Source organism: Triturus cristatus, chromosome 10, assembly GCF_964204655.1.
Source record: "Triturus cristatus chromosome 10, aTriCri1.1, whole genome shotgun sequence".
Classification (NCBI taxonomy): domain Eukaryota; kingdom Metazoa; phylum Chordata; class Amphibia; order Caudata; family Salamandridae; genus Triturus; species Triturus cristatus.
Genome location: NC_140593.1, coordinates 861611718 through 861624359, shown reverse-complemented (window position 1 = coordinate 861624359; position 12642 = coordinate 861611718). Strand labels below are relative to the sequence as shown.

At 44.5% G+C, this 12642-nt stretch overlaps 1 protein-coding gene across 1 annotated transcript in view; it reads right to left on the bottom strand.

Annotated features, from left to right (window-relative positions):
- Nucleotides 1-12642, bottom strand: part of KCNH2 (potassium voltage-gated channel subfamily H member 2) — a 1592201-nt gene that overhangs the window by 227552 nt on the left and 1352007 nt on the right. The window lies entirely within an intron of this gene.

Sequence of the window (12642 nt, the reverse complement as noted above, 5' to 3'; positions counted from 1 at the left end):
TGTGGGATTTCCATGGTGGGGGTCCTGTTTGAGAATGGAGCTCTAATCCCATTTGATACTTTAGTAACTACAACAGGATTACCAACTGGTTTATTTCTAACTCAATAGTGCTTACAATGCAGTCCCTGTGTGGGAATTCCACTCCAGAACCACAACTTCACAGCAACTTGCAGTTGCTGTTTACTAACGGGAATGGCCGTAGGCTTGTCACGTAGCTATATGAATCTTTGTTAAATATCTAGCCCGCTCCTTTGATTAAGCTACAATTACGGTGGGAGACTGATCTCACCCAGCCCATCACTGGAAAAGAATGGAAAACACTTTTGGAATATTTCAAGAAACTCTCCTGCAATAATCAACTCCAACAGACCCAATACTTTCAACTGTATAGTGCATAAGTCTCCATTTACAATTAGTAAGCCGATTTACCACAGCATTGCAGCTTGGCCCTGCTGCCTCGCGGAGCCTGGAGACCTTTTTCTTATGATGTGGGAGTGTCATACTGCAAAACATTCAGTAAGCTCATCACAAAGACCCACAGCAGGTAAATTATTTGATACACCACAACTTGGAAAAGGGAATTATTCTACCTTTTATATTGAGCTCTGTCTCTATTTCTATGGATATCAACTTGATGTTTACCAATTTTGGTGCGGGGGTTCAAGACACTATAACAAAAGTGACAAGCCGGAAAGGCTATACTACCCCTGAGCCTTGTCGCTTGGCCCATGACATAAAAAGGGTAAGGCTGGGACTAAATTTGTAGACCCATACCTGATATTAGCGAAAAGAACCATAACAATGTACTGGAATTTTGTCTTGGACCCACACATCAGGCAGAGGATCGCAACCATTAAGCAGATCATATCTAGTGGAATCACTATACCAGACACCTGTGAATACTAGACCTGAACATCCGCATGCACATTTTGTTGAACCATACTCACAGGTACATAATTCCAGTTTATACATTCCTCCCACAACACAGTCCTACCTCTAACAGACTTTGAATAAATCTTCCGCTATGTACCATATCTGCACTCCGAAATCCAGTGGGAGGCAGGACGACCTCCTTCATGGTCAGTACTGGGACGAGGAGGACCCTACATATGGGTAACGGTTTTCTTTCTTTACGAATGTTATTTATCTAATACCAGCAGCTCAACTATTGAAAAATATGGGCTTATCAACAGCAGTATTGCACAACTGTTTCCTTAGGGGCTGATTTTCAGATCAACGGTCCAAACCGCCAGACAGCTACTGTCGCCGTTGGGAGAATGCCGCCAAGCCGGCAGCATCCCGATCTCTGCATTCTGAAACTACTGCTGGGCTTGCAGTGTGTCATCGGCGGTGGAATGGAGCCGGCATGTTTCGGCTCTCAAGGAGATCCTGAAGCACATGCCGCTGCAGTGCAGCACCACTTGCACGTCAGGTGCACTGTGTACCGTACGCTATGTTGTACATGGCACACAGTGCATGCACAACAGTGCAAGCAAAGCCCTATGCACAGTCTCCACTGTGCAAAATTGCCCTGGGGCCCTGTTTGGGGCCCCTTCCCTGCCATTCTGCTAACCTTTTCATGGTGGTGCCCCCGCCATGAAACGATCAGGTGAAAGGCAGGTCGTAATCGACACAGCGGTGCCGGCATCGGCACCACCTCTATAAGCCATTGCTTTCCAGACTGTCGCCACCGCAGGATCCAAGATCCTGGTGGTTGCAGCGGACCAACTGCCCCACTCATAATCGGGCGGCCAGACTGCCGAGGAGGCAGTGGTTCAGCCGCAACAAATGGTATGGCGGTCTCAAGACAGCCGTATTTAAAATCAGGCCCTAAACCTATTACAACCTGCAAGGCGACCATAAGGTGCTTTCGAACTGTTGTCACAGAGATATTATTATACATCTCTTACAGCTACTTCAATGCATCTCAAATGATACATGTAACTACCTGTTGGTATCAGTGCCAATAAAAAGACTACAACACCTTTATGTTGCTAGGTAACATCAGGAATGTTTTTAGGGTTTAGCTTTCTATTACTGAAGTTAAAACAGAACAGATGAGTCTTCTAAAGGGAGTGCAAATGCATTACAGACACACAGAAGGAATTTTGAAAGCTTCAGGTCCCTTGCTTAAGAACCTTGCCCTCCCATTCCCACACTCCCATTAGAAATGACAACATCTTCAGCCCAAATACAAATGTAGACTGCCCCGTCCTGGATCCTACAAGCAAAGACCAGATGCTAGACAACGCAACTCTTTTAATTCCAGGGTCAGACAAGGTCAATTCAAGTGAGCTTTGGGAGTGCTATTTTAAGGCACGGTCATATGCTTGTTTATAGGCTGCCAGAATCATGCAAAAACGCAGTGCTTGGTCTACAAGATTGTTTTTAATATACTTGGCAGTGTACATTGGAACGCTAGTGCGATTTACTGTTTTCGGCTGGAAACACAGCAGCAGTTGTTGCAGTATATAAAGGAAGCTACATTCCAAGCTGAAAACAGCACACAATAAAAACAGAACAATGACACAGCACTACAACTAAACAGGACAAAACTTTGAAACAAAAGCAACACAAAAGCACAATGGAGCAGCACAGCACATATCGCCCATGAGAAATGTGATTACTAGTTGACTGAATTGTGGGCCCTGGTCAAGGAGGAACTGCAATTCCAGTCAGGGTAAGGCACAAGCATACCCCAAATTAACCTGTGTTCAATCCCCTGGTAGATTGGCACAGAGCAGTCAGGCTTAACTTAGAGGCAATATGTTTATTATTTGTGCAACATTTCAACAGTAAAACAGTAAACACCGCACAAAAAGGTCCCACTCTAGGTTAGGAAAAGCTTCCTTTAATGAATGAAAAAGACCAAAATGACACCAAATTCAATTAGTAGAACCATTGATATTTAATTTGCAAGTTGTTAGAGTAAATAGTGCCAAAAGGCGTAAACCGCCTCCTGTGGATATCTGGTAACCCCGGACCGGGCCAGTGTCATTTCAGTCCGACCACGATGGAGCGTGCCAACTGCCATGGAACGCGGACCTGCTATAGGGACCCAGTTATGCCTGCTGAATAGGATACCTTAAATCCTGGGTTGTGGAGCAGTGTGTGGATCCACATTGCAGATGCATCAGTTCTGAGTTGCGGTGAGGCTGCAGTGCGAGGTCTTGTTGCATCGAGGATCCGGTTTGACTGGGCGTGCAATGTGAAGTCTGGCTTTGAAGGTGCTGCAAGCCTGCAAATGGGAGGTTGGGGTCGAGGCTGCCATCAATAAGAGATGCGAGGGCCTGCTCCGGAAATGTATAATGCAGTGGCGGTTCTGAAGACAATGTGGGCTATGGCAGTGATGTGAGTCTAAGTAATGGACTCAATCCATGCAGCAGCGGAGCTGCATCAGTTCTGCTTGGGATTGCACGCACAGTAGAGGTGATGTGTTGGATCCACTTGATCCACAGAGGCTGGCAAAGAACCTTAGGCCCACTTCCAAGGGTTCAGGACTGGGGTGACACTCCTTGGCAGGGTAGACTTGCAGATAGTAGAGTCCAGGTGCAGGTTCAAAGTTGTTGGAAGTCTGTTATGTCCCAGACGCTTCCTTTCAGACCAGCCAACAATCTCTTGGAGTCACTCTGGGTGCAAGTGATGCAGGTCCAGTCCTTCCCACCCAGGCAACAGGGCAGCAGGTCAGCACAGCAGGGCAGCAGTTCCTTCAGAGTAGCAGTCGAGCAGAGTGGCTGTCCTGTAGCAGTACAGCCATCCTTCTTCCTGACAGGGAATCCACAGGTCCAGAAGTGTACTGAGGTTGTGGTGTCTGAGGTCCTTCTTTAATACAGAGTTGTGCCTTTGATGTAGGGAGAAGCGTCTATAGGCATGCCTTTGAATTGCAAAGATACCCTCTCTTTCTTGCCCTGGCTCCAGACTAACTAGAGGGAAGGTATGCAGCCTTTTGTGTGGAGTCAGGACACAGCCTATTCAGGTGTAAGTGAGGCAGGGCCCAGCTCCTTCCTCCCATCCTGGCAGTGATGGCCCAACCAGTCCCACCTACACTCCCATTGTGTGGGTCTGTGTAGGAGGAATACATAAAGCCAAACTACAAACCTCACCCAGTCATGTGACAAGAGACAGGCTGCAGGCACCCAATAGCCAAAGAAAGAAAATTCCAACGTTCTAAAAGTGGCATTTTCAGAACTGTAATTTAAAATTCGACTGCACCAAAAGTTACGATTTTAGATTAAGATCCCAGAGACACCAAATATGAACCAGTTATCTCCCACCATTTGGAAATTACACTTATAAAATGTAATAAGGCAACTCAAATGTTACCCTGTGGGAGAGAAAGGCCTTGCAGTAGGGGAAACAAATGTAAGAGTGTTTTACTATAAGGACATGTAAACATTAAAAGTAAATGTCCAACCTTTTAAATACACTGCACCCTGCCCTTGGGGATGTCCATGGCCTACCTTATATGTAATAAAAAGGAAGGTTTGGCCTGGCAAAACTGTGTTTTTTGCCAGGTTGACATGGCAGGTTAAAACTGGATACACAGGCTCTGCAATGGCAGGCTTGGGAAATGTTTAAAGAGCTATTTAAGTGGGTGGCACAATCAGTGCTGCAGGCCCGCAAGTAGCATTTAATTTACAGGCCTAGGCACATATAGTGCGCTGTACTTGAGACTTATAAGTAAATTCAATATGCCAATTGGGTAAATGCTATTGTTTCCATGTTTTGAGCAGAGAGCACTTTAGCACTGGTTAAAAGTGGTAAAGTGTACCAAGTCCTAAGGCCAGCAAAAACGAAGTCAGGAAAAACAGGAGGTCTGAAGGCAAAAGGTTAGGGGGAAAACCACGCCAAGTATGCTAGGTCTAACAACACCCATAACAACCCTAAATACAGCGACTCTCTTGCAACTCAAGCTGTCACCATGGGAGAGATAAAGCTGGGAACGTGAGTAGCTGCACTGTATTGTCTTCGCTGGAGGTTCTTAATTAAGGACTTAGGCAATGGAATGGGTGATATTTGACATAATCCAGGCTGAAAATGACAAAAGACCGAAACAAGGTACCCATTTGTAATTGTACTGTGATGGATCTTTCCCTATAAGGATTGAAATGGAATAGCTGAGTGATCAGTAGACTTGCAGAATGACCAGCCAAGACCAATTTTTATGGAGTAACAGTCTAAGGTCTTTATTTGTTTCAACCTATGCATGGAAAAGAAGGGGTCTGCTTCTGGTTTCTCTTTAGAGGCCAGGTCTTGGTTCCAGTTGTGGTGGGTGCCACTGTAACTTATCTCAGTTTTTGAGATACATTGACCTCTCTTGGAATTGCGGAGTTTCTAGATATCTCTTGGATGCACTAAGGGCCTGATTACGACTTTGGAGGTGTGGAGCAGGCCACCACGCCACAGCCACGCTTCCACACCACCAAAGCCACCCGCCAGATTATGAGTTTTCTTGTGGTTGGGTGGGCGGCGAAGCATTCACAGCGGTGCCTATAAGAAAGGCACTGCAATGGGAGCGTCAAAGGCTGTTCCTACACTGCATTGACTGTGCAGTCCATGCCGAGCAGGAACAGGGGTGCATGCACATAGGGGGGTACAACATGTGCCCCCTTGAATGCATCCCCAGTTACAGGGGCAACAGGGGCCCTGTAGAGCCCCCTTGTTTCACCACCGCCAGCCTTTTCATTGTGAGCTCACCTCCATGAAAAGGCTGGCAGTGGGGAAATTCGTAATACCTAGTGTGGCCAGGGGACATACTTCTATGTTGCATATTTTATTTTTCGGCACATTCTACAAAGTGGAGAGGAAAAAATGTATAATTCCAATGATAAGAAAACTGAGTCTGTCTATTGTCATACTCCTCAGCCTCTGTAGTAATTACTACTCTGGGAGCCCCTTTTGTTAGTTTTAAGACTGCGAACATTCTATATTCAGTTTTATGGACTAGGAAAAGCTCACCTGAGAGAGGTGTTGACTTACTTGGTCTGTTTTAGTAATCTATTTTTATCGTATTAACTATTACCAATGAATTGTGATTAGGATTTGAATATTAATCTGTTGCATGTTTTAGGACTAGTAAGAGAGTGTGTATGAGGGGTGTTGTCTCACTCAGTTTGCCCTAATAATTAGCTTATATATTTTTTTGACCACTGCTAAGGAATTGTTGTAAGAATTTTAATACATTATTCTATGTCTTGCTTTTGGTTCTTAATGTACAGTTAGGATCCAATATACTGGTATTTTAATAAGAAATCAATCTGCTGTTATTAATACATATTTGCACATTTTGCACTGTGATATTTCTCTGTACTTTTATGCATCCGTCAAATGCCAATAAAGTTAATATGATGATGAACTCGTAATATGCATGGCAATGCCGCAGCACCACTGCCATGCATATTGCTTCCCCAGACCATCGTGCCACTGCCAGGGATCGTGCATCCCTGATGGTTGTGGCGATCCCAAAACTTTCCGACCGCCGTACTCGTTATACGACAGTCGGACCACTGGTGCGGTGGTCCCCGACCGCCACCGCACCTCTACCGTAAGTTTGAAACTCGTAATCAAGCCCTAAGTCCTCTGGCCTTATGAGGATCCCTTCGATAGTCTGTTTACATTGACTACTTGTCAATGTAAACTTCTCTTTTTACTGTAGGTCTTTAATACATGCTCCTTGATTGAATAGTTGTGTCCTTTCCTTTGATGGACAGACTAGTTTTCCTGTATCCTGTTACTCAGGCACTGCATGCTCTTCCCGCTCCTTTACCACAAGCAATTCCTGTTACTCCTCAGCTATGTGTGGGCACTTGATCATCTATTAGATGATTCCTCTTCACTTCTTAGATACTGCTAGCACCTGTCATGCTTCCTGGAGATTATCTTGGTAGCTTTCCTGTTTCACAGGTGACTTTTCAGGTTCTACTGCTTCAGTGATTTACTCAGCTCTAATTGGTAGCTTTTCATCCCCGCCAGTTTGTAGCTGCTTCCCTTGCCTTCGGAGAGGCTTCTTCTTTCCTTCAGATCTCACTGTGCTTCACCGAAATTCGGAAAGGGCCAAAACTTAATCTGAAGATTAAAGAATAAATTTAACTAACTGCACTTTCATGGTGCCCTGTGTCCTGATGATTGGATTCACTTTTATCTCCATCTGATGTTGTTATTGAACATTCAGAGTGCAAGCTGTGAATTTTAAGACATGACATTAGTCAAGTGTTCAAAGTTGATTTCTACTCCTAAAACCACCAAGTGATTTCTAAGTGCCTTGAGTTGGCTTCCTCTCTTTAATTAGAGGACATCTTTTCTCCTCTGATTTGCATCCCTATTTCTGTAACTGCCTTTTTCCCACTTATTGGGAGATTCCAAATTCAGGGATACTCTCTGACCTACAACTTTCTAAGCAATATGTTCATCCAGGTGAGCGTTTGTAGAATAGAGCTCATTGAACATCGCCTTAACCTACCCTAGAAGGAAAGGAAATCCTCTCCCTGCACTCCCTGCAAAGAAGAGATGTGACTCTGTCTCGGGTAATATACAGCTGTTTGCCACAAAGTTTGTTGTAAGCAGTGTCATAAATGTGCTCTGCTGCTACTTGCTGGACTTTGACATAATTTGTTGCGTATTTGAGTCTGTCACAATATTGAAACAGATTGACTTTTTTTCAACTCATCACCCATAAATTTAGAAGATGTTTGACTTGAGCTCTCACAGAAGGCAGAAGAACACCTAACCCTGCTCAAATGCCTCAAATACCCTTATGTCTATTAACTCAGCAGCCGTGGCCTGCACCGGTGGTGTTATCTTAATGCACCTAGTGGTGATTCAATTTCGCAAGAATGTCCAGTTTAAATGCAACATTATTTAGTTGCAAGCCTCCTCTGGCAATTCAGATCTCTTTATGGCCAACCTGCTAGCCGCCATGGAAAGGACATTTTCCCCAAGGTTTGTGGAACTCCACTCAAGCAGTGAGGCCACAATCCGCACTCAAATTTCAGATGTTTCATAAATATTGGCAACAACACACTGTACACCTTTAAATTCTATAGCTCTCCTGTGACATATGATGTTTTTTATTTAGGTGAAGGGGTTATAAAGCCCATCGAGCACCTGGAAGCAATCTCATAGATGAGAGGTGGTACCAGTTGAGGAACTCTTCACATAGTGGAATGTTCTCACCATCACCATCAGAGTCAGGTGCCAGGAGATTGAGGTTGAACTGCCAGTCAAGTGAATCAAGTAGTTTGGGATGTTTCCTCTCTGAACCCTATTTATTTATGTATTTACCATTATTGTATAGTGAGTACAAACCCCAGGAACACCAGAACGCTTCACACAGACGAAGTGAAAAACAGTAACCGTAGCAAAACATAATATGATGTATAAAACAGAATGTGCACATGTGCATTATAACAAATTGCAGAGAAATACCTGCTTGTGTCCATTTACTCTGTTGATACTATCTGCGTTACCCTGTAAGCTAACTGTGACCTATTTTGGACTTTCTGAGGGCCTGTCTAAACGGGAAAGCTCACATTTAGAGACAAACCTGAGGCGAGACAGTTGCACAGCGGAGTGATGGAAGGACACAGCCAGCATCAGCTCACAGGTTCACACGTAGCTCATTTACTGTCACACTTAGATTACCAAGTGTTCTTCAAATAGGCGTCCCAGCACGAGTATTGCTGTCACTTCAAGGGTGAGCGCCGAATGACTCACCGACTGACTTGCGGTGTCTTGGCTGACGCAACATAAGCAACAGGTACGGACATGCTCGTCTCATGGACTGTACTACCGACATACGAGCATACTGTGGACAGAGCAGCGAGGGGCGACATACTGAAAGATAAGTCCATATACAAAAGTTTAGATTTACTATTGCTAACTCCACATCTTCATAGCTTGAGGATATATATATCACAAATGTAGTTATATGCAGTGTTAGGTTTAGAACAGCTATACATACTTACCTTTTGATATTTCTGACTCAATTTGTTGTCCTCACTATATTTGCATGCCTCCATATTCTGGATTTGATATTCTGGGTGCACAACATCACATGGGCACAGCTCACCGACACACAGAAGCATGACATAATAAGGTATGGAGGTAAAGTATAAATATATAAGGAGGGATGTACATCCAGTTTCTCCTTTTTGGTCTCGCCTGACCCAGCGCATGCGCTGGCCTGGCGAGACTTATTGAGAGGGCTCCAAAAAGTGCTACCAGGCCAGCCTAGAGCTACAGTGCATGTGCGCGGGCGCGCGCGCCGCGATTTACCGGGATTACTTTCACTTTCGCGGCCGCACGGCCGCTTTGATGTTTGATCGCGATCCCGATCACTTTCACTTTCCGGGCCGCATGGCCGCTTTGCATAGCCAATAGGTCTCGCTTTTGGGACCTTATAAGTATTTAGTTATGCAACTGTTGCATGGCTAAACACTTATACGGTCCCAAAGGCGAGACCTATTGGCTATGCCAATGCTTGTTCTTTTTACAGTTACATCGTAGACGTTAGTAAGTCCCAAGTTCTGGCTTTGACGTTATTGCTCTATTAATATCGAGGGCGAAAACAAACTTAACTCCACAATTCTCGTGGCTTCCTTCATTAGAACCTCATGCAAACACAAGTATTAGCGGAACTGAAGTGTTGAGAAAACACGGCAACCGCCGCGCGACAGAAGAGATAAGTGTCTAGAGATGTGTTCTGTATCACTGTACTGTCAATAATTGTAAAGCTTAGCTTGACAATGAACACTAAAAGAAATGAAACTAATTGCCTTTTTAATGACACCTCTGGATTGCTTTTTCATTTCATGGGGCTGAAAATTGCCTCCTCAGATAATAGCATATTTCTTAATTTATTCCTAGCGAAATTGCAGAGTATAAGCACAATCTTTAAATTAAGCATACCACATTTTCTGCTGAGACTTTAAAAGTAAAAATATTCATGCGGCTCATTCCTTTCTTATTTTAATAAGCACCTTCGCACAAAAAGCATGGCCCTCACTTCCAAGCCTTGTGTGGGATCCGTGAAACCATGGAATCAAAAATAAACAAGACCCTGCCAAATCCAGACCGCGTGGGAGGCGCGGAACGCAAAACATGAAAATGCTGAAACGTCCTCTAATATGGTGACTATAGACGATGGGTGTCCAACCCCAGTCCAGTCGTTCCAACACCCCGTCCCAGGGACTTACCTGGTGGCTTCGGCAGTGCAGGCGGTGTCACAGTACTTAAATGCCAACAGCGGCTGTGGGCCTTATGTTTTAACCACAAACTTCTAGCGCCTCATGAATAAAACCATGACCCGCACTTTTGGAGCGGGGTGGAGTGTCCAGGGGAATAGAGCTGCATTGTGTCTTGTTTTTTAACAAGACTGTGTTGTGGTTTTGGAAGTCACACAATAGTGATTAAATATTTATCTATTTTGATGTATGTAATTTTTTTTTTTACTTCCATGTGGTATTTGCAACATGGAGAAGAGGAATTTTTTATGAAATTCCTTTCCCCACCACCCAACCTTCTAATCTAACTCCTGTTATGCTTTTTTGCAGTTGTAGCTGGTTTGTATGATTGCTGAGATTGAGATAGGAGTTTCCAATCCTTTATGTAAATAAACAAACAAGCTATATAACAGGGTTGGCTAGCTTGATCTCAGGACCAGTGTCGGTGGAGGAAGAGCCTGCATATATTTGAGGTCAACGCCTTTCCATGGCTCTAAAGCAGTGAAGGAAGGTTCAGCTTTACTCACCGTGCTACTGGGAGGCATTGAAGATCTCTGAGAGCTACAGACCTGTGGTCTGATTTCTTCAAAGTAAGGGAGATCCCGGCAGCTTGATGTTGTGGCCCTTGTAGTTTTGAAATCAGTTTCTTTTAAGCTTCTGCATAGAGGATGCTACAAAAATCAAGCCTTGACTACACCAAGGCTCTGGTAAATTCAATGTAAAATGGGCACCAAAGCACTGGTACACTTCTTATAGAAGTGTGTCTCTTTAACCATTGTGGTGATTTGATGATTAAATGTCAGGCTCTCGTCCAAGAAAACTTCTAAGTTCTTTGCTCAGTGGTGTACAGGAAGAATGGATCCTGGTTCGTTCAGCTAGAGATGAGTGGCAGGTCAATGGGTGACCAGGCTTCCACTCTAAGCCTTTCAGGTTTAGAGCCACAAGACTATGACAAGATGTTTGGGGATCACAAAACAGTCTCACGTTCATTTCTTAAGATAGGGTCTTGTTTTTTATCGTGAACATATGCACTTTTCCTAGAAGGACTCTTCTTTTTAATGGTGTGAAAATGTGGTGGGGATAGGAAATGAGTGGGTACCATGGGTGTATTATGTACAGGGTACACTGCCTCTATCTGCACGTTTAACTGTGTGCGCCAGGCACAAATCTGGACCATGCGCCCTATTTCAGTAAGTGTGTTGTCTCCAGTGTACCCACCAACTCATGCCTTCCGATAGCCAGTGTATTACTGAAAGGGAGACTGACTGTTTAAAGCAATGAGCGTTTGCGCCCACCTGCTGGGGAATGTCTGGAGAGTCCATGAGACACCCTTTCCGTTTTACAGGGTGGCACCAATGGGGATGTACTGACTGTGTGCCATGTGATGTGCAATCAGTGCACCAAAGACAGCATTTTGCCTCTTGACCCGCATCTATAATCGAGTGGTGGCACAAAGGCAGAGTATTCCCTCATTTGCATGGGGCCATCTCACTCTTGTAAATTAAGTAATGCTGTTTTGAGATCCCGCACACACAGATGACGTGCAGGAGTGATCTGTACTACAGAAGGGGCCGTGCAAGCATCTGAGGTCCATTCTATAATTCCAAAGTAACTAGAAGCTCAGAGAGATGGTGCACATGCCTGTTACCCCACTGGGGTACTTATTGTAATATGGCCCCATATTGGCAACAGTGCCAGCATAGATTTGCTGGCTTTACCTACCAGGGCAATTTGGTATCTGGCATGGCAATGGTGTTGTATAGTCCTCTGTGCTGTGGACTTTGGCACAACTATGCTGTACATATTTGGAGAAAGTACATTTTAGCATGATTGCCAATGGATGCTGCACAAGTAACAGCAATGTGGATGTTGGCAATTCCATGGCGCTTTACATACATAGGTACTTGGGTTACTGCCATAACATTACAAGTATACCTACCTGGGCAACGTGGATTCTAGTGTGCTATATACTCTGGCAATGGAGTTCCCGGTATAACACTGATGATCCGCATTACAACGCTGCCTGGGTTGTGAAATGGCACAAGTATCACCTATACTGAGACAATGTAGAAACAACGATGGCAATGTGTGTTTTTCATACCAGGACAATTTAGACACTGGCCCTATTGATGCCCCTATAGCCTAATGGGTGACTCTAAAAGACCCTGTCTTATGCCTCAGACATTTGACCAGTTGAAAGTCCATGAACAACATCTGTGGCCTCTTGAGTAGCCCCTTAAGCAGTCAGCCATATCATTGGCCTTCTCTGTCAAGCTGGCATTCTGTATATTTGAGCGACACCTACAGCGGGCTGGAATTTCCAGCATTCATTTTCACCAGCAAAAGGTAATTTGGAATGCTTCACTGACAGGGAGTAGTGATAGGCCTAAGGTAATAATACATCAGTGAAAACCGGTCAGTA